This window comes from Blennius ocellaris, assembly GCF_963422515.1.
Source record: "Blennius ocellaris genome assembly, chromosome: 12".
Lineage (NCBI taxonomy): Eukaryota > Metazoa > Chordata > Actinopteri > Blenniiformes > Blenniidae > Blennius > Blennius ocellaris.
This window is the reverse complement of record NC_137661.1, coordinates 744235-771002: the sequence shown is the minus strand read 5'-3', so window position 1 is coordinate 771002 and position 26768 is coordinate 744235. Positions and strand designations below refer to the sequence as shown.

Sequence of the window (26768 nt, the reverse complement as noted above, 5' to 3'; positions counted from 1 at the left end):
ATGGTGATTTATCCTCATGAAGACGTCCCTGGTGTGGCTCTGCTGTCTGCGCTGTGAGAAATTATTGTTTTACAGAATGTTAATAGTTTTTATACATGTTTGTTCACCAAACTATAATAAATAATCATTTAATTTGTCTGTTGACTTTTGGTTTTAATATTTTTTTAATGATCATGATGACAAAATAACATAAAAACACAAGATTCGAGCAATGAAAGTGAGAAGTCAGATGGTTTATTAGGAATATTTTCCTTATTAATAAAACACCAACACTGAAAAGTTAGAAAAGATACAGAATAATGTGACAGAAGACACTTTTAAGCGTTGTAAAAATAAGACAATGGATACTATACATTATTTGGACCTCACCTTTTAACTTTAACATATCTCTATTCAATTAATTTTTTTCTGTCAGGCCTATGGCTATGTTGTACGTCTCTGAGACCAATCTGCCTGCTCTGGTTCTTCTCCTGCTTTACGGGTACTTTTAACAAGATTTCACACACTGCTGTCACGACAGTAATATCTTTTAACATATATCACATGTTTATCTACTTTCTGGAATGGCTTCATTTTGACCAGGCACTCCTCAGCCACCTCAATAGTCTATTTCTGCAAAACAGTGTGATCCAGTTCAATGACGTTGTTATCAATTTTGCTCTTCTAGTTTATTTTACATCACACTGAAGGTTTTTAAATAATTATACCGTAATTTTTAGGTTGTTTTTTTTTCAGTGGAGTTGATAATCTACATTACAATTAGAGCTGATATGTATATGGTGCCTCCTGTCATTCATGCTAATGTGTTGACCAAAATAAGACAAACATTTTTTTAATACATTGCCTTCACCTGAACAAAAGAAATGAGGCGACAGTAGCTGACCTCCATGATAATCTCCAGCAATACTGAACATTACTACCTGTTACTGGCCAGTGTGTGTCCGGTCTCTTCCATTCACTATTGGCTATTAGTGACATTAACTCACATGCGTGTAACTCTTGTTCTGTCTTTTTCTTATTCCAAAGTAATCCTGCAATAGTTTGTGAGAAACAGTTTGATGCCATCAGTGACCTGCTGACCGGTCGGGAACATCTGGAGCTGTATGCCCGCCTGCGGGGGGCGCCAGAGGACTCTGTCTGCAAGGTAACCAAACAGGACAGAAGAAGTGTGGCTCTATCGCCTGATGGACTCGTGGTGATGCTGTGAGAACATCTGTGTCAATTCCTCACCTCAATCCAAAAATCTTAAACACACACACACACACACACACACACACACACACACACACACACACACACACACACACACACACACACACACACACACACACACACACACACACACACACACAATCATAATATGACTTATTGCTCTCTGTCACCATCAACCACGATGTCCAATTAAACTAGAATTCTCTTTGTTTTTGTTGTTGTTAACTTATTCGTTCTGATTTTTCTGAATATTAACATCTTTGTTTTTTCTTTGTGCTTTGACTTGTTTATATCTGTGGCTCTGCTTCCGGGGTGCATTGTCCCGCCCTCAATGCCGCCTCGACCAATTAGCTCTTTGTCCGTGACTTTACGGTTCTTCTCTCTGAATTACCAGCGCGAAAGTTTCACTCCTACGGCTTTTTTGCAGGATCCCTTGTCTTTAACGACAATTTTCACCCGATTTGAAAGGTTAGTAGACGTTACTTTCTGTATACATTTTGTGTGTGTGTGTGAGTGTGTGTGAGTGGGTGTGTGTGTGTGTGTGTGTGTGTGTGTGCGTGCGTGTGTAAGTGCTTGCGTGTGCATTTTCCGTCGGAGATGTTGTCCCTTTAAAATTCACATTTTAAAGCAGCAATTTTCACTTATATGACTGAAAAAAAATAATTGGTCGGTCAATAAAATAGTTTAAGTAAATTTACTATTTTATTAACCAATTTTTTTTTACTGTGGATATTGTGAATATATAGTTACTCCTGTATTTATATGAATCAACTGTTTAATTTCCACTGGATATTGTAAATATATAGTTACTTCTGTATTTATATGTATAGATGCATATATATGTATCTAATTATCTATACAGTCTGTTCTTTTAAGTGCAACTATCCTGCCTGTCTTCAGGTTTTTGTGCCATGTTGAGCTGAGATTTAAAAAAAACAAATGTAGATTTAGAAAATATATGTTAAATGTTGTATTTTATTCTTGTTTTTTTCATACTGGACATCAGATTACCTGAAATACTAGGAACTCTCTATATCTTGTAATACTTCAGAAGCCTCCAATGTCAGTGTTGCTATGGACACTGTTCAAATTGGTATTTCAATGTTGATTTGGTTGTTTCTGCAGAGGGAGCCGGTTTTTAGAAATACTCGGGGAGGCCAGGTCATCCTGGCCAACTCTGCTGCTGCTTCTGCCTATCAAAAGCCTCCAGGTGGCTTCTGTGATGCTCTTCCTATGCAGAAAGTCCTGCAGGAGGCCAGCGGCAGTTCGGCGTCTTGGGGGTGACCCAAACAACCAGGTGCATGTGTTGGGGCAGTTTACTGTGCAGTTTGGTCATTTTCAGGGCGTCACCTTCCAGTGGCTGCTTGGAAATGCTCTGGGCTCTGCAGCCTACATCGCCTATGACATTGGGAAGGAGGTTCCCAGTGCTGCACCGTCTCCCTCAACAAGTTCAAGCTCAGGGTGAGTCTCCAGGCATGTCTCTCTTGAGAGGCCGCCACTTGGTGGACACGTCGAGTCATTGCATTCTCCCTTTGTGCGCCGTCGCGCCCCTAGTGGTCGTTACGGTCACTGCCTCGAACCAGACGCCTGCCTCCCTCTGCTGTCCGTTCGAGGTCATTACACCCACTCACACTGACCCTCCAAGGTCCGCCGCCACCTGGTGGACACTCGTGGCCACTACATCCCCACTCAGGCTTCCACACACACACACACTCACACACTCACTCACTCACTCACTCACACCCTCTTTCTTTGTACATAGTGTTTGCTGTTAGTAGATTAGATCTCCATGTTTAACGTTTATTACTTTATTACTGCAGGCGCAGTTCTGGAACACCCGCAGGGAAAAGATTGAGGGGGTTCCTTCTGAGGGCCAACGAGACGTTCTCCACCTTCCTCTTGACGAACAGCAGCTGGTCACCGGAGACTGTGGACCAGCTGCTGAGGGCTCGGCTTCACTTTCAGGTACATTCTCCAACTTTAGTCCTCATTTAACGAAATGGGGTTGTTAGACCTCGGATCTCCGATATGGCCTCAGAATGGCTGGCGAGCGGTTTGAGCAGTGAGTAAAATCAGGGAGGAGTCAGCTTTGTAGGTGGTCCACATCTTTCTTTCTTTTATTTTCACACGTGCCCAAAACAAAAACTTACAACGTGCTACAAAAGCATTGGAGGATTGAGGAGTGTGGCTTCTCCAGCAGCAGAACAGTGAATGATGTAAAAAGGCGCCTTAAATACACTTCCCTCAACTGGGTGAAACCATTAAAACTCCATTGGTACTAAAAGTTAACATTAGTGTCTAAAAACCAAGTTAAAATCCTCCAAACCAAAACCCTAACTATAACTTAATGAACCAAAACTCCTATTAACCAATACCTCTAAAACCAAACACCTAAATAGTAAATTAAATCCTAAACCCTACTACAACTGTGTGCAACACCCCCACTTGCTCCTCCTCTTGGTTCAGCCCGGAACCTTCTTCAATGTGTCCGTCCCAGGGGGAATCTTTTACTCGGACACCAGCCTGAACACAAGACAAGGTAAGTGGAAACTCCTCACACACCACATCTTCAAACATTCACAGCACACATCAACAACTAAAATAATAAGATATTCTTAAATACACATGTTGCACATTGCTCAATTCATTGTTGTGTTTCTCCACAGGTGGCCGGACCTATCGACAACAGACGATTCAATAAGTAAGTTAAAACAACAATTGTGTGCAAATTCATTTATATATGTGCAAATATCTTTATCTTAAAGTGCCGTGTGCTTCTTAAAGTGCTGATGAACATTATAAAGTGCTGAAAAAGTGCTGTGAGTGCATCAAAATAAAGGAACGAGCTTCCTGTTCGTTACAGGGGTTTTTTTTCCCGTGTGTAGAGCAAAAGTTTGGTAAAGCCCCGTCAACGTGATGTTTTGTGAATGTGTCAACATGAGATGCAAAACGTATTCAGATTTGAAATAAAGATTAAATTATAGATTATTGTGATTTATAATTATATTAATGGTAACACAAAAACAGTCAGAAAATAGATACCATTATTCTATACTGATTTAATTGATTCTATGAACTAAAGTTGGAAATGGTAAATGGTAATCAGTCAAGAATAATAAGACTCGGAAAATATGAAGTACATTTCAAACTATAGAAATATGATCTTCAGGATGTCCTCATGGTGTCGCTCTGGAGCCCAATGACTTATTCTCCCGCTGTTCTTCTTTCTGTTGTGTGATTATTTGTCTCGTAACGTGATTTTAATTTTGTGCCACGCAGGTTTCTCCGACCGGACCTCAAATGCAGCTGAAGGACTTGGTGTGCAATGCGAGTGTCCTGAGACAGTGGCTGACGGTAGACGAGGGAGAAGCCGCCATGAACGACCTCCAGACGGCTGTGTGACCAGCCTGCTGACGTTCTGCCTCTTTCTGTCTCAACTCCACCTCACCAAGTTCCTCACGGTAGACTCCAGTTAACAGGGGAACCGGGGTTTTTACAAAGAAGCGTTATCGTATGTTGACTATGGCTGATATTATCGGGAGATAATATCCACTTGGCATTCTGCTGTATGTACGTACTTCATAAGAGCACTTTATTAGTGCACGCAGGTCCTATGCTTCCTTTTATGTGTTGTACAAACTAAGTTGTCACTTTCTAGTTTCTAAATCTTCCCAAGGAGTTTCCTATTTCACCACTGGTGATATTGTGTGCGTCTCCTCCAGAGAGAGCGTCTGATGGTCAATGCTGGAGACCTCAGGTCCATCAGTCAGGCCGTCACGTCCGTCTCTCAGGAGCTCGCTGTCCTCATGGATGATGTAAGAACGCACATTTGTTGTTGCTTTTTCATGCCACTGCGTTGTATAGATGACGAACTTCACATTTATCATTGAATCCCTGTAAATTAAATGGAACATTCTAACCATTTTTCTTTCTTTTTTTAAAACCTTATGTCGCGTTGTATTATTTTGTGTTTCTAATTATAAAATGTTTTGATTGTAATGCTTTTCCACCAGTTTTATGCCTTCAATCTAGCACTTTCATGTTTCGTGTCCCTTCCTTAAACTAATTTTCGCTCTCTTCTCCTTCTTTCTTCCTCCAGTTCTCCTCCCTCTCCAGTTTTGCAGAGATGAGTGCAACACTTCACCTCCTGTCTCCAGAAAATCGCACAGCATTGCCCAGAGAAAGCTTCAGAGCTTTCTCAAGAATCATGTGCGGTCACCTGGAGATTGGAGGCGAACGCATCCCCTCCCTAAACTAGTATGAAGACAATGACATCAAGTCTTTCTTGGGCAAGAACGGCACTGAGGACCTGAGGTCCGTTTCACGAAGCAGGTTTAAGGATTACCCCAGGTTAATGAACACCGAGTTGAGGGAAATGCGGGATTTTCCGTTTCACAAAGGGAGGTAACTCAAACCAGAGGAAGCGGGGTAACTCAAGCCTGTTTCACGAAGTGGTGTAACGTCAACTCCCGGTCAGTTACCGGGGCAACAGACGCTCTAGAACTAACCTGGTCGGGAGCAGGTTTTTGTCAGTGAACATGGAGTTTTGCTCTGGCTCTGCCCCCTTTCAGACGGACACGGGATTTCATTTCCTCATTCAGCGGGGGAGTTTTGGTGAAACAGTTCTGCAGTGCCTTATTCCAGAGGCAAATTAGACGTCAACTTTATTCCCTCAATATGGAATGTGCTTTTGATAATGATCTGATTGATGAAGGCGCAGCACTACTTCGCCAAGAATTTAATATTCGCAGATAATAATAATATTTGCATCATCAAAAAGGAAGGTGTCTGCAAATGCCAGTACATCTATGTGCGGGCATAGATGTACTGGCATTTGCAGACACCTTCCTTTTTGAGCGGTACCATTTTACTGCTGAGACCATTATGTACATCCACAGTTTAATCGCTCTGTACATTAGCAACATCACCAGCTGAGCCTTGCCCTGACGTCATAGCAAATATTGTAAGTTGTGCTGCATTTCCTCGTAAATGGCAGAGCTGTCAGAGACACCATATGCCATCATCACTTCGGGGTCTGACCACCACCATCACCACCAAATAAAGACATGATGCACAATTCATTTGGTCTTTTTTATTTCCTACAAATACAAGAGCTAGTTTAGTTAATGTAGTTAGTAGTTAGCATAATTCACCTGGGACTGTACCCCCACCCTTAACTTGTGCTCCAGTAGTTCAATTTACAGATTTGCATTTCCTTAGCAGTTTTTTCCATCTTCTGGAGCGGGTGGAGTCTATAGATCTGTTTTACAGATAACTGGGAAGACATAAGGAGGACATTCAATTATTACAGTTGGACATGAATTGACAGAATGAACCTCAGGTGTTTACTGAACATCTGTCTCACTGTGTCAGTCCTTGCAGTGGATGTTGAGGGACCCTCCTGCTGCTGCCCAGCCAGGCCCTGTTAAAAATAATGTGTCAATACTTCAGTGTAGACAAAATATCACTCTTTATTCCACCACAATGTTTCAGAAATGTAAAGAGGATGAGAATTATCATACCTCTATTGGCCTTTGTGGATCCTCCTCTGTAAAGGCAGCAGACAGGGTTTCCTCGTACTCTTCATTCTACATGAATATGTTTCAGTAAATTTAAACTACCATTTAGCAAGATCTTTGGAGTGTTGCCTACTTACAAGGTCTGTTGTGGCATGAGGGGGTCCAGCAGGCAGAGAGCACCATCCCAATCTGTTGGGTGACAAAAAAAAGACATGATGGGGAAATAAAGATGAACAGAAATAGGCTTAAAGAGATATATAGGCCTCGGCATATTATATATTATGAAGGAAGTGGTATCTTGAGGGGTGAGCTCTGAAGAGGAGCTCCTCCAGGGATTCCCTCAGCCACTGGCCTCCCAACATTCTGGCTTAGGGCTCCTCTGCCTCTGTTAAAGGTGGAGGTGCTGGGCCACCACCCATTTTTCATCTGCCTTCTTTCTGTTGGAGTAAAGTGTGCGTTAGTTTAGCCTTAATTATTTGACAGCACATGATATGGGTGAGAAGACATTTATGTGTTTTATTCCCAACATATCGCTGTTTGAAAACAGTGATATGTTGGGAATAAAACACCTGCACAGTCAAATGGCCACTTGATATTTACTGTACAATGTCACACATGATCGAAATTACGTTTAGAAATGTATTGATTAACAATTAAATTAGCAGCGGTCTTACCCGATTGGACAATGTTTTTATATTTCACTTTCAGCTGCTGCCAAGAGGCTTCTCCCCGCGCTTCTGCACCTAAAAGAAATAAATTAATAAGCTACCATCCAAGTAGTATTCCCTTGCAATAATGTTGCGATGACAAAGACGTTTGAACTTACACATTCACTTGAGCAGCGATCTTCTTCCACGCCGCCTCCCTCTCTTTAGCAGCCGCTGCGCTGTTGCATTTTTTTTTTTTTATATGTTCATATTCGCATATGATCGGATCAATACTTCCTGCTCCACTGGCGTCAAAAACTCCGCCCTCCGCGTCTCAGTTGTCATGGTGACTCGTTGAATCGGGGCTCCATTGATGCGGTCTTTTTAGAGTCGTGGTGCACGCGCTCAACGCCAGGTGAAACTACTCTGAGTTCATCAAACTGGTCAAAATCCGGCGTCGTGAAACCGAAAACTCCGCGTTTTCTGTCTCAGTGTAACTCAATTCAGAGCTCGGTGTTAAGCCCATGGCTTCTTAAACCTGCTTCGTGAAACGGACCTCTGGACCTCATCGGTGATAACAACACAAGTACCATTCTTTCCAAATCGTGGTGGTTTTGTTGTGAGATTTGAACGAGTGCAGAACATTTTCCGTGACTCTCTGTGTGGCAGGAAGGCATGAGTTTGTGTGTAATTAGGGCAAATTGTTAATCATAAAATTTAACTTAGAAAAATAATGTCTCTTGAAGGTTAAGACCACGGCTGCTGGTAGGTTATGAAGACTTACTAGCTGTTGGGCATTGAGAGAAAAGTTGGGCAAATTAAATAAATGAGAAAAATCGACATGCTGATTTTCCTTACAAATGTTTCACTGTGAATAGCGGTGCCTTTCTGCTGTATAACATTTATTGTAGGTCTAAAAGTCAACAACGGGTGGTTACTGTTGATGTTTTGACCTTTGTTTTATATAAATGGATATCGTATTGTTGGATATGACTATTTTTTGAGAGGTTGGCAAGAGCTGAAGACAGCGTGCAAATTTTTTTGAGCAGATTTAATTGGATAGGGGGTTTTATTCATAGAATTCAGAAGAACTGTGTTTTCTCACTAACTAAGGATCAAGTCAGTAACGGTCATATGAGGGTTGATGTATTTGAGATGTGTAATACCTTGACTGATCCATGCTGGGTTTTTTGTTGACCAAGAAGTCAGGATCGGCCACTACTATTGGGTCTGGACAATTAACCTTTTGTTTACCGCTTCTCATGTGGTTTGATTTTCTGTAAATAATCATAATGCAGAAGGAAATTTAAGGACAACAACATTATATTGTTGAAGAGAATGAAACTTACTTGTGCACACGGGTAACAACTCATCTGCTTCATTTCTCCTTGCAGCTCCATTCTGTAAAAGTCTGATCCAGGGTCTTGGAGTCCAACCCTCTGTCTCGCATCGTGTGGCGAGGAATCAAACCTCTGTTCATCGGGAAACTGCTTTACACAGCAGACACTCCTGCAGTGCAGCAAGTCATGAAAGAGGTACAAGAAACAAAGCTCAGACTCTCAGGATTTGACCTGTTGTGGAACGTGAAGATGTTACTTTACAGGCTTTTTTTTACCCCAACAAACGAAAGCAGGTGGATTTATTCAACCTCTGGTTTTGTATGTGTGCCTAATAAGATGGTCTATGAGCTTTTTCAGGGGAAGTTGTGGGGTATTTTTCAGCTTAGCAAGTTTTGGCCCTTGCTCTTGCACTGGTTGAATAACCCATCACTTTATGCTGACATTAAGTTGTTTCTTTTGAAGGTGAACAAGACTTTTGAAGACCTGCAGATTATCCAGGAACTGAATGACGCCTGGATTGAAGTTGGGCCACGAATCAAGAGCTTCATGAAAACCAGTGTGCAGATTCAGCTGCTGCAGGTCTGACCCTATAGACGCCCTCCCAACACAGGAGGAAAGATCTGTGACGCTGGAAATCCATCTCTCATTTACACCATGTTGTGTGTGAACCAGGATTTGTTGAAGCGTCCAGAGATTGCCGTGTTGGTCAACTTGCGTTTGGAGAATTCTCCATGGACGGCCTCGCGCATCGCTCGGTTCCTGTCGACGCCCTCTCCGGACACCCCAAGGAAGCCTGGAGCCCCACCGACCTGGCTGGACATCTACAATGACCTCACTCACACAATCACCACGTTGGCACAAATCACCGAGGTTAGCTTCTTTTGATGTTCTATTTCTAATCCATGCTGATCTCGTAATAGTCAAGGAAGTTCGTTCCGAGCCTGAATATATACCACAGCATGAATAATTTTTACTTTGAAATTTCCCCCAAATACTTTTAAAGTTGTACAGAGTGTGAAAAGGGGAATTTGTTGTTTTTACTGCTCACAAACTGTTTTATTTTGAAGGTGTTGTTTTCTGGCTGTTTTCACCTTTTCTGGCCTGCAGTGCTTCTCCTTGAACAAACTGGAAGGACTGGAGTCTGAGGCTCAGCTGGTGAACAGAGCCCTGGAGCTGTTGGAGGACCGGCAGTTCTGGGCAGGTGTGGTTTTCCTGCTGCCCAACACATCCTGGGATAAGCTGCCCCCCCCCATGTCGTCTACAAGATCCGATTGGACATTGACGACGTGACCAGAACCAACAAGATCAAGGACAGGTACTGAAGATGATCCAGAATCTCTTCCTTCACTCTGTCTATTGTTTTCCAAAGTAGCATAAGCTAAACGTATCTTCTTCTCTTATACTCTGTACTGATATGTTAATCATAATGCTGATAATCACGGTGAGTGGTTGTCTAGTAGGTTTGTGACAGAATGTCACTGCTAATGATCTTTTAGAGTGTTTTTAGAGTCGTATCAATATCCTGTTCAGTTTTGAAGATGTGTCTTGCTGCAGAGGGATTCTAATTTTAGCTCCTACATTTTAACACGACTCCTTTTTCTTTTCTCGAGGTTTTGGGATCCCGGTCCAGCTGCTGACCCCTTCAGTGACATGCGCTACATTTGGGGGGGCTTGGTCTATGTTCAGGACCTCGTGGAGAGAGCTGTGACACGCATGTTAACTGCAGTCCAGCAGACTACTGGCATCTACATCCAGCAATTGCCCTACCCATGTTATGTCGATGACGTATGAGTGATGCATAGTCTTAAATAAACAAAATCACAGAGAATATCAAAATGGCCAGACTTTGTTAACTAGTTTAACTTCACTCGGTTGTTCCGAGGTAGAAAATACAGGTATGATTGGCTCCAACTCCATGTGTTATTAATATAGATAAATTAGATGGAAAATATCAGTTGCTCTTTTAGATGTTACTGTTTGGATGAAGACCCTGGTCTTGTTTACTGGAACTCATCAGTGAGGCTTAATAACATTTGATGAACAATTTGGGGAAAAATCCCAAAATATTTTTCCTTTTTCAACAACGGTCTTGTTTTATTTCGTCGTGCCATCTGCTGCATCTTTACTTTGCTTAATTTCCACCTGCTTCTGACAGTTTTCTTGGAGTGCTGAACCGCTCCCTGCCGCTCTTCATGACACTGGCCTGGATCTACTCGGTGGCCATGATCATCAACGGTGTAGTGTACGAGAAGGAGGCGAGGCTGAAGGAAACCATGAGGATCATGGGTCTGGGAACTAGAACACTTTGGCTCAGCTGGTTCATCAGCAGCATCGTTCCTTTCCTGATCTCTACGGCACTTCTTCTCGCCCTGCTCAAGGCAAGACAAGCAGCCCCTGTAAAATGCATGCTACAAACCTGTCTCCTGTCCACTGACGGTGTCCCTCTGTTTTGTCCAGTGGGGGGACATCTTGCCGTACAGTGACCCAGTCGTCGTCTTCTTCTTCCTCACGGCCTTTGCCACCGCCACCATCATGCAGTTTCCTCATCAGTACCTTCTTCTCTAAGGCAAACCTGGCCGCTGCCTGTGGCGGCCTCATCTACTTCAGCCTCTACCTGCCCTACGTCCTGTGTGTCGCCTGGAGAGACGCCTCGACACCACATACCGGGTCTTAGCTGTAAGCCAATCAAACAAAAATGTCACATGTGTATACTGTCTGTTCCGAGACAAAGCTGTCGTCTGTTGCTGCTGTGAGTTCTGTGAATTGATTTGCATTGTCGCAGGTTTTAGTGGTTCCTGTGATTCAGAGTGTCAGTAATCAGTAAATGCTTTCAAATCTTCACCTCGCTGATTTGGTATTTGATTTATAACAGAGTTTTAACTGCAAGTCATACATGTTTTGTTGACAAAATCAGTAATAAAACCCAATAATGTAAAACTGTGCAGCCTAAGCACAGGACTAAATGGATGAACAGCACTCAAGTTAATGCTGTTGCTCCATGATAGCCATTCATTTCAAAAGGCTGTTGCACTTGGAACAGCTTCAATCATCCTTCCTCTTTACTACCTTGTCTAACTTAGCATCACAAGGGGCTGGAGGCAAACCTCCACTGACTGTTGGTGACGGCAGGATACACCCTGCACAGATCAATTGCTCCATCATTTGGCAAACACTCAGACGAATACGATGAGACATACTTTGTGGTTGTAAAAAGAAAAGCACAAAGAAAGTAAACCCATGCACCCACAGGGAAGCGTGCTAAATACACACCAGAAGAAGCCTAAACACAACCAGGACTCAAGCGGGGATGTTATTGTTGCACTTTGAAGTGTCCTGGTACAAAGCACTGACACCCAAACTGCTCCCAATGGGTGAATGTGGCCAACAAGTGTTTCCGAGGCTTTCGATCGGCGGAAAAGTGCAATGAAATTCAAACGTTTGCTATTTGTGATGTCCATGTTTGCTTCTTTCAGAGTTTCCTCTCCACGGTGGCCTTTGGCTTCGGTTGTGAGTATTTCTCTCAGTATGAAGAGCAAGGTGTTGGCATCCAGTGGTACAACCTGCGCTCCAGCCCCATGGAAGGAGACACCTACAACTTCACCACCTCCATAATCATGCTCTGTGTAGACGCCTTCCTCTATGCCATTGCAGCCTGGTACATGGAAGCAGTGTTTCCAGGTATGAAGACAGTGGCTTTATCGCAGCTGGACGCAATAAAAGTACAGTAGAAAGATTAAATCAAGCACGTGTCAAAAGCTAACAAATACTATGACCATTTTCATTTTGTGTCAGAGCAGGGTACTAACTGTCAGAGAGGAAGAGACAATTTAGGAGAACAGTTGATTACAACTGAAAAGCTGTATCGTCAACATGATGGTTGTTATATTTTTATAATAGGTTATTATAAAGGCAAAAAATCTTGTATTCTCTTCTACACATTTACACACACTGATTAGCTGAAATAGTTTTTGCTGTCGTTTTCTGTTTTATGCAGGTGAGTATGGGATCCCCAGGCCCTGGTACTTCATCTTTCAGATCAACTACTGGGGTGGCGTTCCTCTTGAAGCAAGCATGCCAATCCCTCCTCCACCTACAGAGCAGGATGAAGGTACGAGACGTTCTCTCTCAAGTTACACTCTTTTCTGACACAGTCCTCTAAAAGGAGGCTTGTGAAGTGCAGTTTGAAAAAGGAAGCCACTTTAGTGATATGAAGTCATTTATTGGACAGACTTAATCTGTCAATCTGCCCCAGGCAGTAAAAAAAACATCAGTTTTCAGGTATAAAGTAACTTTTTTCTGACTTTTGTGTAGTTCTGTCAATTCCTGAAAGCTACCGGACTTTTACTTTCTTCACTAGCTGACAGTTGTCTTCATTTTACTGCCTGTAGGTGGAAAAATACCATTTGCAATATAAATGAATAAACAGGTTAACAATATATAAGCGCATATTTAGTCGAGAATACTTGACTAGATAATATATTGCATTGTGTGTTGTTGTCTCTAAATAGATCACATTGAACCAGAGCCCAGCAATTTGATCCTGGGCGTGAGCATCAGAAATCTGGTCAAAATCTACAAGAACGGGGCCAAACTGGCCGTCAACCACCTCAACCTCAAGTTCTTTGAGGGACAGATCACGTCTTTTCTTGGACACAATGGAGCTGGAAAAACCACCACCATGTAAGAGCTGAAAGAAAATATTTATTAGCAATTAGTGTTTCATTTTCTTGTGCCTGTCAATTCAGTTTGGTGTTTTTTCTTTCTTCATTCACTGCAATGTGGTTCGGTAATGAATCTGAAATAGTGTCAGCCCTCCTGCAGTTGCCTAACTTTGAGTGTATCTGATGCTTGTCAGATCTGTCCTGACTGGCCTCTTCCCACCCACCTCTGGGACTGTGGACATCAAAGGGATGGACATCCGTCATGACATGGATATCATCAGAAGAACGCTGGGAGTGTGTCCACAACACAATGTCCTGTTTGACATGTAATTCTCCTCCAAGTCTTCTAGCAATGTTCCTTGTCTTGACTTTCTCCCTTCACGTGTTGTTCTTTTCTAATTGAGCATTGAAATGGAACACAAGTCAAATACACGCAATACTAAATCAATGCAGAGCTAAATTACCTGATAATCTGCCAACTGGCCTGATATTTATTTCTTAATAAACCATTGATGCACACAAGATACAATTTAATTACACCCTGAACCGATGCAGCCGATACATGATGGTATACACATTGCTATTAATACTCTCTGAAAAGTGTCTATATGATATTTGGCATTGGAAGCCTCATCGATTGGTCACATCATTAAAGACCATTCAAGTATAGAAAACAACTTTAAAAAAACAACAAAACACTGCCTGTCTGGACAGAAATCCACAAAGTCCCTAGAGGTTTCTGTCGGCCTTCAACACAAAAGAAACTGTAGTTTGGTATAATTTATTAGTTACTGTTGTTTCAGTTTTCTGAAGCTCTATTTTACAAGCTTCCGAGGGCTCAGTGACCTCAGTGAATTTCAATATTTAATTTCTAGATTACTGTCTTCTAAAGACCTTATGAGACTGGGTTCTGTCTGCCAGACAGACATTTAGCAAGATGTGGTTACTTCAAATTGAAGACTGTTATGTTGGAGATATTCAAAATGGAATTGACAATATAGAGAATAATATTGTAAAATGCTATGAACAAAAACTGTAAATGGCGTCACAGCTTTGACATTTTTCTCTTTCTTCTTCCCAGTCTCACGGTGGAGGAGCATGTGTGGTTTTATGTCTGTCTGAAGGGTCTGTCAGAGGAAGAGGTCCATGAGGAACTGGACACGCTGCTGGAGGATGTCGGCCTCCTGCACAAACCACATGAGCAGACCAAAAATCTCTCTGCTACAGACTATGGTTTGACGTCGCTGCATCAAAAGGTTGAAAAGGAAAATCCAGCTTGGTGAGATACATGTGTTCAAAGTGTCTCTCTGTCTGTCTTGTCTGTTAGGAGGGATGCAGAGGAAGCTGTCTGTGGCTATAGCGTTGGTTGGCGGTTCAAAGGTGGTTGTCCTGGATGAACCCACTGCTGGCGTTGACCCCTATTCCCGCAGAGGAATCTGGGACCTGCTGCTGAAATACCGCAAAGGTATTGTACTGGGGCAGCACTATGTTACTGTGGCTTCTGAACAGTATTTTTTAGCTGCTTCCAAGTTGGATTGCACCTAAATGAAATTCTGATTTTACCTATTTATTATTTCTCCCTGTGTGCTGCGATCTTAAGTTAAATGTTAAGTAAATGGAGTAGATTATTCAGACTTATGCGTTGACTCTAGCAGCAGTTTTCTCCCAGTCGTCTCCTCCGCTGCTGCAGCGCCGGGACTTTTACGGCAAAATAACTCAATTTTCAGTCTGTTGCCATCGTGACTCGTGGTATCAGGGCTCCATTGATGATGGCTTTTTATTGTGGTTGTGCATGCGCTTAAATCAAGTTCCACATACTGAGAGTTGATTGAGCTAATTCAGATCAGAGACTCAGAGTTCAGGGTGAGACTCAGAGATTATTGAACCTCCTTCTGGAATCCCCCCAGGAGGAATGAGAGAAAAACACATTTTGAAGCTTGTCAGATCATTATGCCATGTGCTAAGACAAGATGCTTGCCTGCATGTACTAAAAAAAGCAAGAATGGTTTAAAAAAGAAAATAAGGACTTCCGGTAATGGTGGGTGAGGAGTAGACACGTTTTCTCCAGCTCCCGAACTTATTTCATTGTAACAGTAGAATTACCCCCTTTTTAATCAGAAAACGCCGAAAACAGTGACGCTTCGACTCCGAAATGACTTCCAGGACAACAAAACAGCAGCTTCGGAAGGATTCTCCGCCCAAGGAGGACAAAACGGACAGCAGTGTTAACATGGCCGCGCTGACTCACCTGCTGGAGGAGCACAAGACTGCCCTGTCCGTGGAGTTCAAGACCACCATCTCCACACTAGAGTCAAAGCTTGATATCGTTCAAACTACTCTAAACGCTCACGGGCAGAGCATCTCTTCACTGGAAGCTAATGCGGACGTGGTGAGTGATCGTTTGGACTCGTTGGAGGCTAAGTGTGCGGAGCTAACTGCTAGCAACGCTAAGCTAAAGGCCAAAGCCGCGGACTTGGAGTCGCGTAGCAGGCGGAATAACATCCGCATTATGGGGCTGCCAGAATCGATCGAGGGCCCCCAACCAACGACCTTTTTTGCCTCCTTTCTGCACGAACTCATTGGCAAGGATACCCTGCTATCCCCCCCTGTGTTGGATCGTGCACATCGGTCCCTGGCCCCAAAACCAAAGCAAGGCGAAAGACCGAGGCCAGTGATAATTAGGTTTCACAATTTTCAGACGAAGGAGAAAGTGATTCGAGAGGCCCGGAAAAGAAGATCTGACATGCAATACCTTGGTAAGCCCATCGCTCTTTACGAAGACTATACCCCCGAGGTGATGGAGCAGCGCGTCGCATACCGGGACGTCATGCAACAGCTGTATAAGCAGGGGCTTAAACCCTCACTTCTCTACCCGGCCCGACTGCTGATCACCACGGAGGGAGGGGAAAGACTGCGGCTGCCATCTGTGAAGGAGGCTAAGGAATATCTGGCTGCCAAGCATTCTTAGTGAGATCTGCACTGGACACGCTAATGAAGGCCACCAGGTACCATGCTGAAGTTCGTTTTGTTTTGGATGCTGATGCTGTTTTGACCAGTGGAGCCCTCCCACTCGGTGGCGGGGATCGGTACTGAAGCCCAGCTCATTGAAGACCTTCTTTCGTTATTTACTTAATCATCTTCCTAATGAGCCTGATGCAGAACACTAACATTTAGATCTGTTCATAAACGTTCAATATGGTCCCAATGAAACGAGTGTTCTGCCTTCTGAGGTTGCCTTGTCTAGTATAAGCTGTTCACAAATATTATCTTCCCTTTTGTTTTCCCTCTCTTTTTACCATATTCAGTGTTCTTGTGCCTCTCTGTTCTAGGGAGGAATATTGTTGTTTTTTTTTGTATAGCTACACTATTTTACAGAGTCAATGTTGAATTAATATAAGTTTACTGGTTGAATATTTAATTCTGCAGAAAACCTGTTAATTCATTCTTGTATATTATTACCTGCATATTCAAGGTTCTACATCTTACCATTTTTTCCAAACACCTTAAACAGCTCGTCTGTATGCATTTTGATATGATTAATTCTTTCATTTACATATTAATTTGATTTCTATTATGCTGTTTCAACAAAGACATATTTGGATATTATAACATTTATTTCTTACTTCTTCGATACCTTGTTGCCTTTGGTGTGCTCAATTTCATACAGGCTGCTGATCAGTTGCTATACCTGTTAATCTAGGGGTTAATTCTCTTTGTGTTCCCTTTTCCATGGGAGCAGGAGAAACGGGAGTAGGAGGAATAGGAAGTTTGTATCTTGTATGATACAGGAGTTTAGTTTTCCTAAGGGATTATTTGTGATGTGTGTGTATGTGTGTGTGTGCGCATGTGTGTGTACTGTTTCTTGTATTGTCGTCGTCGTCCCCTCCTCCCCCCTCTTTTTTTTATGTGTGTGTGCTTCCTTTTGCAGCTCAGTCAGCTGATTCTGATGAAAGCCTATTTTGATGACAGGTAGAAATATCCGCTTTATTTCGTGGAATGTCAAAGGACTGAACAATGTCGTCAAGGCCAACAAGGTAATATCGCACCTACAACACCTCAAGGGAGATCTGTGCTTCTTACAGGAAACTCACCTTCGTAATTGTGATATTTCTCGTTTGAAAAGGCCCTGGATGGGTCACTTGTTCCACTCTGGTTTCACTGAGAAAGTAAGGGGTGCTGCGATTGTTATACACAAGGACATCGCTTTTGAACCATCTGTTAATATATGTGATCCTAACGGACGCTTTGTTATAGTTTCGGGCAAATTGCAGAATATTCCTGTGGTTCTAGCCTCGGTATACGCTCCCACGTGGGATGATGAAAAATTTATATCAAAATTCTTTTCCTCTCTACCTAATATAGCAGACCATCTCATCATTATTGGGGGTGATTTTAATCTGGTACAGGATACAACTCTTGATAGGTCATCTGCAAAACAGACCACCCTAACAAAATCAGCTGCTACCTTGAAATTCCACACTGACCATCTGGGATTGGTGGACCCTTGGAGGACTAGGTTCCCTTCTAATAAGGAGTTCTCCTTCTTCTCTCATGTTCACCATAGCTTCTCACGAATCGATTTTTTCCTGGTAGATAATAAGTTGTTGCACAATATTGTTGCTTGTAAATATCACAGTATAGTAATCTCTGATCATGCCCCTACTTCAGTTGACATTTCCTTTTCCCCCTGCAGACCGGCTCACAAATTCTGGAAATTTAATTCACAGTTGCTTTCAGAAGCTAAGTTCAAAGATTTTCTTACCAAAGAAATAAATTTTTTCTTCGAAATAAATGACACACCTGATATCAGCAGTGATATACTGTGGGATTCCTTTAAGGCTTATCTACGAGGGCAGGTTATTTCATTTGTATCCCATTTTAAAAAAAAGGAACTCTCTAAATTAAAAGAATTATCAGATAAAATACACATTTTAGATGCTGAATATGCCACCAACCCTTCCGCTGTGTTATATAAGGAAAGATTGCAGTTAGAGTCTCAATATGAATTGTTGTCAACCAGAAAAGTTGAGATTCAGCTTTTACAAACAAAGCAACGCTTCTTTGAACAAGGGGACAAACCTGGCAAACTTTTGGCATACCAGGCCCGAGCTGCAAGTGCCTCAAGACATATACCCAAAATAATGACTCTGAACGGGTTAGTCACAATGGACCCTAGGGAAATTTGTGATACCTTTTCTTGTTATTATTCAACACTTTACTCTTCTGAGGTCTCCTCTTGTATTTGGTCAGAGCCTACCTCTTTGGACTGTTTGGCATATCCCCAAGTAGACAACGATTTATTTAGTAATCTAGGAGCCCCCATAGCGGTTGCTGAGGTCCTGGAGGCTATCAGTTGTTTACAAAGCTCCAAATCTCCTGGACCGGATGGATACTCCATAGAATTTTTTAAAACATTTTCCAGCATATTGGCTCCTATCCTGGTGAGGGTATTTAACGATGCATTTATAAATGGGAGACTACCATCTACATTTTCAGAAGCATCAATAACCTTGTTGCTTAAGAAGGATAAAGATCCCCTCCAATGTAGCAGTTACAGGCCCATTTCCCTCCTTAATGTTGACTTTAAAATTTTATCAAAAGTACTCGCCATTCGCCTTCAGAAGGTCACACCAACGCTAATACACCCAGACCAGACTGGTTTTGTCTCTGGTCGACAGTCTTTTCATAACACTAGAAGGTTATTAAACATTACATGCTCTTCTTCAGATTGTAACTCAGCGGAAATAATTTTATCATTAGACGCCGAGAAGGCATTTGACCGCGTGGAATGGGACTACCTGTTCGTTATCCTACGTAAATTTGGTTTCAACCCCAACTTTATATCATGGATTAAGCTACTTTACACTTCCCCCATGGCTAGTATAAATATTAATGGTATAAAATCAAAATTATTTTCTCTATCCCGTGGCACCCGGCAGGGATGTCCTCTTTCCCCGTCCCTGTTTGCGCTTGCCGTCGAACCCTTAGCACTATGGCTTCGTTATGAAAGGAAATTTGAAGGGATCTCCAGATTTGGTATTTCTCACAAGCTCTCTCTGTACGCAGATGACCTTCTGCTTTATGTCACCAACCCAGCCAAATCCATCCCTGCTGTCTTAGATATTTTAGAACAATTCAGAAAGCTATCTGGCTATAAAATCAACCTTCACAAAAGTGAGTATCTCCCACTTAACTCCCCTGCAGAGAACCTCCCACCCTCCCTTTTTTCCTTTAGAAAAGCGACCCAAGGATTGAAATACCTCGGCATTGTTGTAACAAAATCACTCTCCGAATTGTTTGCTAAAAATTTTCAACCGCTACTCGAGCGTTGTAAATCGGATTTTGCTAGGTGGGCCACTATTCCTTTGTCCCTTGTGGGTCGTGTCAATTTAGTCAAAATGACAATTCTTCCCCGTTTTCTCTATGTTTTTGACCACGTTCCGGTATTTGTTCGAAAATCCTTTTTTTCTACACTTGACCAGTTGATTAACTCTTTTTTATGGTGCAATAAACGAGCTCGCATAAAGAGGTTAACTCTTCAACTCCCTAAATCTCTGGGAGGTCTGGCCTTACCAGACCTTCGCCGATACTATTGGGCTAGTAATGTCAAGAAAATCCTTTTCTGGAATGTTAAGATTGCACTCAATGATTGTCCTTTATGGGCCATCATGGAACTCGCCTCTTCACCTGTCGCATTATGGGCAGTGGTTTGTTCACAGTTACCTCTACCAACCAAACGTGTAGCGCAGAATACCATTGTTTCTGAGACCTTAAAAATTTGGAGTCAATTTAGGAAACAATTCGGTCTACACCCCTCATCGAGATTAGCCCCAGTGTTTCGAAACCCTTTATTCCTTCCATCTTGTTCTGACCTTGCATTTGAATTATGGTCAAACAAGGGTCTGCAGACCCTTGAAGACCTATATATTGATGATATTTTTCCTTCATTTGCAGACTTATCAAAAAGATTTACTCTCCCACAATCGCATTTATTCCGTTTCTTCCAGATCCGACATTTTGTACAAAATCAATTTCCTCATTTTCCTAATCGCCCCCCTGAGACCTTGATGGATTCCCTTCTCTCTTTGAAAACATCACAAAAATCCCTGACTTCAATCCTATACGATGCTGTTTTTAGAATGAACCCAACCTCCCTTAACTCCCTGAGAGTTGTTTGGGATCGTGACCTCCAAATATCTATATCTGATGAACAATGGGGCCGTATCCTTAATCTAGTTCACACATCCTCAATATGTGCTAGACACAAACTCCTACAGTGCAAGATTTTGCACAGGAGCCACTTCACTAACGCACGGTTAGCTAAGATCTACCCAGACAGAGCGGACTCTTGTAACAGATGTAATCTCGGACCAGCGGATCACATGCACATGTTTTGGTCGTGCCCCAAACTTTTTGAATTTTGGCGTACCATTTTCGATACGTTGACGACGGTCCTTGGTCGTGCAGTTAATTTGGACCCCCTTGTCGCTCTTTTTGGATTACCCCCATCATTTGGTTGGTCGAAAACCTCACAACAAATTATTGCATTCACTACCTTGCTTGCAAGGAGGCTTATCCTCCTGAAATGGACGCATTCATCCCCACCTACACATAATAGATGGATTCAAGAGATTTTGCGATGCGTGAGACTTGAGAAAATCAGATTCTCCCTGAACGGTTCCCTACAGGCCTTTTATAAACTCTGGCAACCCGTTCTACTGCATATAGACACCTTGCACATTGAAGCTGAAACACAATAAGCTGAGTTGTTAATTCTTTATTTATTTTAGTTTATTATTTTATCATGTTGTTATTGTTGTCGTTGTTTTTGTTTTTGTTTGGTTTTTTGTGTGTTCGTTTGTTTGTTCTGTTTGTTTGTTTTTTATTATTATTTATTTATTTTTAATTAATATTTAATTATTTACATAATTTTTCATTGTGATTATCTTCAACCCTTGAGTCCTTGTCTTGTCTTGTCTTGTCTCGTATTGTGGTGTGAATGCTGCGAGTGAATGATTTATTTTGTTTGGGAAGGGAGAATTGCTCTCCAATGCACCTTGGTTTTATATTACGTTTTACTGTAGCGAGTTTAATTACATTGAGAGATGACCATTGTTGTACATCTGGTATGTTTTTACATGTGTCTGTACCTCCCAATGTAAAAACCAATAAAAATATTTGACAAAAAAAAAAAAAGAAAATAAAAGAAAGAAGGTGACCTTTCTTATGGTTTCTTGAAATGAAATGCACAAAGCTGGACTGAAGCACCTGCAGACAAAACTTGATTCCTGATGGGTACAAAAGTCAGTTCTTTACTTTTCGGAGATGCTCTATTAAAATTGGCTGGGTCACTGTTGGTTTCTCAAGCTACGCTTTAACTATAATGCTGGATTTCCTGATGCATACATGATTAACAGCCGGTGGGATCTATCGACAATTTCTCCCAAAAATTAGAATGATAAATTCAAGCATGCGAAAAGACCAGAATTTGAACCCCAGATTTCTTCCTGCTGCCCCCCCTCCCCAACTCAATAAGTCAATTCCCTGTACGTCGTGTCCCGTGTTCCTCCACCAGACCGGACCATCATCCTGTCCACCCACTACATGGATGAGGCCGAGCTGTTGGGTGACCGCATCGCCATCATCTCTCAGGGGAAGCTCTGCTGCTGCGGTTCTCCACTCCTCCTGAAATCCAAGCTGGGTTCCGGCTACTACCTCACTGTGGTGAAGCGAGAAGGCCTGGAGGCTGGTACTCCCAGCAATTCTAGCATCTGCACCAGCACCAGCATCAGCACCAACAAGCTGCCTCCTCTCACCAAGGTTTACCGTCGTCACATTCTTCACTTACCGAACTGAACACCCTCTCATTGTTTTGGTTCATGGAGCATGGAGCAGAACAAACAGAGTGACGTGGGCTCGCATTTATTTTAGAAATGACCTTGTTTTCCTGATGTATTAAAGGTTGATAAGTAGGATTTGTATTTCAGGACAGTGAGTCCTCCTTGAGTGAAGACACTGGGCTTGGCAGTGAGGAGAGCAGCTCCAGTGAGGACTTGGCTGCAGCCTGACCTCCCCGCTCAGGTCAATCAACTTTTGGATGCTATTGCGGATTTTAACGAGACCCATGCTGATGTCGGACTCGTCTCCATCTTCACGACAGACCTGGCAGCTTTGATGTCGTTGGCTCAGCACTACATTCCAGGGGCAAAGCTGGTGGAGGAGTCCAGATGCGAGGCAGTGATCAACCTTCCCCTGACAGCTGCCAAGGACAGCAGCCTGGCAGTCTTCCTGTCAGAGTTGGATCAGAAGCTTGGTGAGCTGGGCGTCAGCAGCTACGGGCTGTCAGATAGCATGCTGGAGGAGGTGAGATACACTTTCGTTTAGCGATTATTCACTGTACAACATGGTCAGGAAAAAAAAAAGAAGCATAACTTGTGTTTATATTTATATGAGTGATCGAGCACAAAATCCCTAAAATAGTCAAAAAGGTCCCTATGGTTGACACACGCACCTTCTGGTTTGTTGAATTATTTCAAAACCGTCTTACAGTTATTAAAGCTACTTCATTAATAGAATGTACAAAGTACATCAAATGAAAAGTAAAGTGGGCCTGCCAGCTCTCTCAGGCACTGAGTGTGAAAGTCTACCAGAACTCTCTGCATTTTCCAAAGTTCTAAATTTTACGTGGCGTTTGTCTAATTTTGAGCAATTTGAAATGAAAAGTTTTTGTGGTATGGCTTTTGTGATCCATTGTCAATTAAACGCTTGACTCGAGGTTTGGTAGTTGTTTTCTTTTCCTTTAAAAGTAAAAAAATCCGGTGGATTGGTTTTATATAAAGGCGTATTGACCTGCTGTTGACATGCTCTCACAATTGTTGTTCTCTGTACCTGATGTGATCATTTTCATGAGTTTATTTGTCTTTTTTACCTTTCGAGTTCATTTATTTCTTAAAATGTGTCAAAGATAAACAATAGACATCATTTATTCCATTTTTATCTTGATTTCTTTTCTCCCAGAGACGAGGCATGGTTTGAACCCACCACAGAGCTGAGCTCCTTTAACTGGTTATTTCAGATATTGAAAGTTTTGACACAGAACTTTTGTATTGAATTCATAATGAGAATAAGCATCAGTGAACGAGCAACATTAACTTTGCTTTACGAAGCGTTATGAAGTAACAATAAAAACTGTCTGCCCTCAGTGAATATTTTCTTCAGAATGTTTTTATACAGCATTGCAAACAATTGAATCATTGATCATGGCTCCCGTTTGACTCCAGATCTTTCTGCGAGTGGCAGAGGAGAAGCCTGCGGACGCCGAACCAGAGCTGCAGGCCGAGTCCAACCACGGTCAGCCATCAGCAGAGCAGTGAGCCCAGAGTCCTCCTGAAGAGGAACCTGAGGCAGGTGAGTACCGTCACTCAGCGATGCGCCGTTTGTATTTATTACACTCAATGCGAACAGTTGGCCTTCTGCTTCATCTTGGTTTTTGACGGTTTGTTTCCATTCTTCTTTAGCCTCGTCTGCTGTGAGTTTCTGTGTTTCTGCTCCTCAAAAGGACTAAAAGATTCTCTGGTCTCTGGTTTTCACATTCACAGCAATGACGCTCCTGGGAACCCAGCCATGGAGAACCTGCTGGAGGCTCTGCTGGATCAGCCCGGCTTTGGGACCAAGTGCATGGATAGAGAGGCGGAGGACACCAACACCACATATGAGAACCATTCACTTTATTTACAAGAAAATAAAAAGAATGAAATAAAACCACAACAGAAACAAACCAGCAAATTTGTACTGAGTTTCGAGGGTCTTGTCCTCATACAGCAGGTTGTCATTCTCATGCAGCAGGTTGTCATTCTCATACAGCTGGAGCTTCTCTTGTAAGATCTTGTTGGCCTCCACCAGCCATGAGTTCTTAGTGTAGAGGCTCATCTTATCATACATACAGAGGTTGTACTGTGCACACAAGTTCTCCATCTCAGCCTGCACCGTCTCATACTGAATTTGGAGGTTCTCCTTCTCATGGAGGACCGCCTCATGCTGAGCCTGGAGGGTTGCCTTCTCATGCAGGACCACCTCATGCAGAGTTTGGAGGGTCTCCTTCTCATGCTGGACCACCTCATGCTGAGCCTGGAGGGTTGCCTTCTCATGCAGGACCACCTCATGCAGAGTTTGGAGGTTCTCCTTCTCATGGAGGACCCCCTCATGCTGAGCCTGGAGGGTTGCCTTCTCATGCAGGACCACCTCATGCAGAGTTTGGAGGGTCTCCTTCTCATGCTGGACCACCTCATGCTGAGCCTGGAGGGTCTCTTTCTCATGCAGGACCACCTCATGCTGAGTCTGGAGGTTCTCCTTCTCATGCAGCAGGGTTTTGTACCGAGTTTGGAGGGTCTTGTTCTCATACAGCAGGTTGTCATTCTCATGCAGCTGGAGCTTCTTCTGTAAGACCTTGTTGGCCTCCACCAGCCTCATATTCTTAGTGCAGAGGCCCTTCTTCTCATTCATGACCGCCTCATGCCGAGTCTGGAGGTTCTCCTTCTCATGCAGCAGGGTTTTGTACTGAGTTTGGAGGGTCTTGTTCTCATACAGCAGGTTGTCATTCTCATGCAGCTGGAGCTTCTCCTGTAAGACTTTGTTGGCCTCCACCAGTCTCATGTTCTTAGTGCAGAGGCCCTTCTTCTCATTCATGACCGCCTCATGCCGAGTCTGGAGGTTCTCCTTCTCATGCAGCAGGGTTTTGTACTGAGTTTGGAGGGTCTTGTTCTCATACAGCAGGTTGTCATTCTCATACAGCTGGAGCTTCTCTTGTAAGATCTTGTTGGCCTCCACCAGCCTCATGTTCTTAGTGTAGAGGCTCATCTTCTCATACATACAGAGGTTGTACTGTGCACAGAAGTTCTCCATCTCAGCCTGCACCGTCTCATACTGAATCTGGAGGTTCTCCTTCTCATGGAGGACCGCCTCATGCTGAGCCTGGATGTTCTCCTTCTCATGGAGGACTGCCTCATGCTGAGTCCGGAGGTTTTCCTTCTCATGGAGGACCGCCTCATACTGGGTCCGGAGGTTCTCCTGCTCTTTCAGCAGCCTGTCTCTCTCCTTGTTTTTCTGCCTTTTCACCTCGTTCAGCTCTTCATAGCAGCGCTGGAACATTCTGGAGAGACTCTCGACTTTCTCCTGGAGATCCGCCTTGTCTCCTTGACAAGCTGAGCAGCTTTCTGAAGACGCCTCCGTCTTCTTCCGTCTGCCTTTCTCCGACGCTTTAGAGACCATCTGGAGACTCGCCAGTCTCTGGAGCTCCTCTTTAGTTTTCTGTATTTCCGGGCAGTTTGAAGTATTTTCCGGCTGGAATACTTCCTTGCTGGACTTCATGAGTTCTCGGACGCGACGCTTTACCATTGTCTCCTCACGAGTAAGGCCAGGACAAGGATCAAAGGCAGGGCTCTGTTTGAAACCTTCTCCTTCTTTGTGATTGTACCTTTGAGACATTGTCTAACTTTTTTATCAGTAGAATAAAACTATCACCGTTGTGGCTAATGTCGCAGCTCCTTGCTTGTCTTTGCAGCTCCACAGTTCAAATGTGGCGATCCAAGCTGGCCTCTCCTTTATATAGACCATGTGGTGACATCATATGGTCTCACTTTCATCTTGAGTTGAAACCCTCAGATCAAAGTCATACCCAATAGGGAAGCACTGATCCATGCAGAGTCTCCATGGTAACAGACAATGGCTCCTTTGATCTCCTCCATGAAGAGCCTCTCATCCGCTTTGCATGGGACTTTTTCTGCGCAGTTTTTGGGGGATTTATTGGGAAACGGTGAGTCGTTGACAGTGATGCCGGTTACTGGTACTCCAGGTAACTAGTTACTGGTACTTCAGGACAAGCAGTCCAAGGTTGATCAGTTGTCACTGGGAGGCCGATGCAGGTCATCATCGGTCAACCAATCAGAGGCGGCGGTTCACCTGAACTCTTGATTGGATCATAGCTCCTGAATCCTCCTCCGATCATTTCAATCAGACTTTTCCAATCCGAATTTAGACCTTTTTCCGCTATTCCTCCTTATTTCCGACCAGACGAACCACCTGACGTGTGTTTGGTGCTTCCAGTCCTTTAAATCCTCCATGTTGGATAAAATGTCATTTGTTGCCCACGGTGCTTTTCATCTTGTGTGTTATTGTTTTTATTTGTTGTTTTTTTTTTTAAAGTTTTGTTCTTAACTTTGCAGCTGAAACTCCAAACTAATCATGATCATGTCCCAGATTCCTGTGGATTGTTTTTCCAAGCTGATTCAGTTTCCACTCTCTGGATAATCTTTTTTTTGTTTCATCCCTTTTCTGCCCTTGTTCTTGTTCCTGCAACATTAAAGATCCTCAAAAGAACCAAAGAAGCACGAA

The 26768-nt window shown here is 43.0% G+C and overlaps 1 pseudogene across 1 annotated transcript; it reads left to right on the top strand.

Annotated features, from left to right (window-relative positions):
* LOC308137094 (phospholipid-transporting ATPase ABCA1-like) lies at positions 1-23752 on the top strand (annotated as a pseudogene). The gene is made up of 24 exons: positions 1-53; positions 1027-1144; positions 2555-2673; positions 3033-3177; positions 4492-4673; positions 4935-5027; positions 5312-5552; positions 8773-8913; positions 9181-9297; positions 9391-9588; positions 9826-10033; positions 10329-10505; positions 10874-11096; positions 11176-11394; positions 12192-12396; positions 12713-12826; positions 13227-13398; positions 13574-13705; positions 14461-14612; positions 14707-14844; positions 21955-22199; positions 22367-22424; positions 22540-22742; positions 23660-23752. The product of its transcript is annotated as a phospholipid-transporting ATPase ABCA1-like (transcript).
* Positions 23753-26768: the final 3016 nt, after the last annotated feature.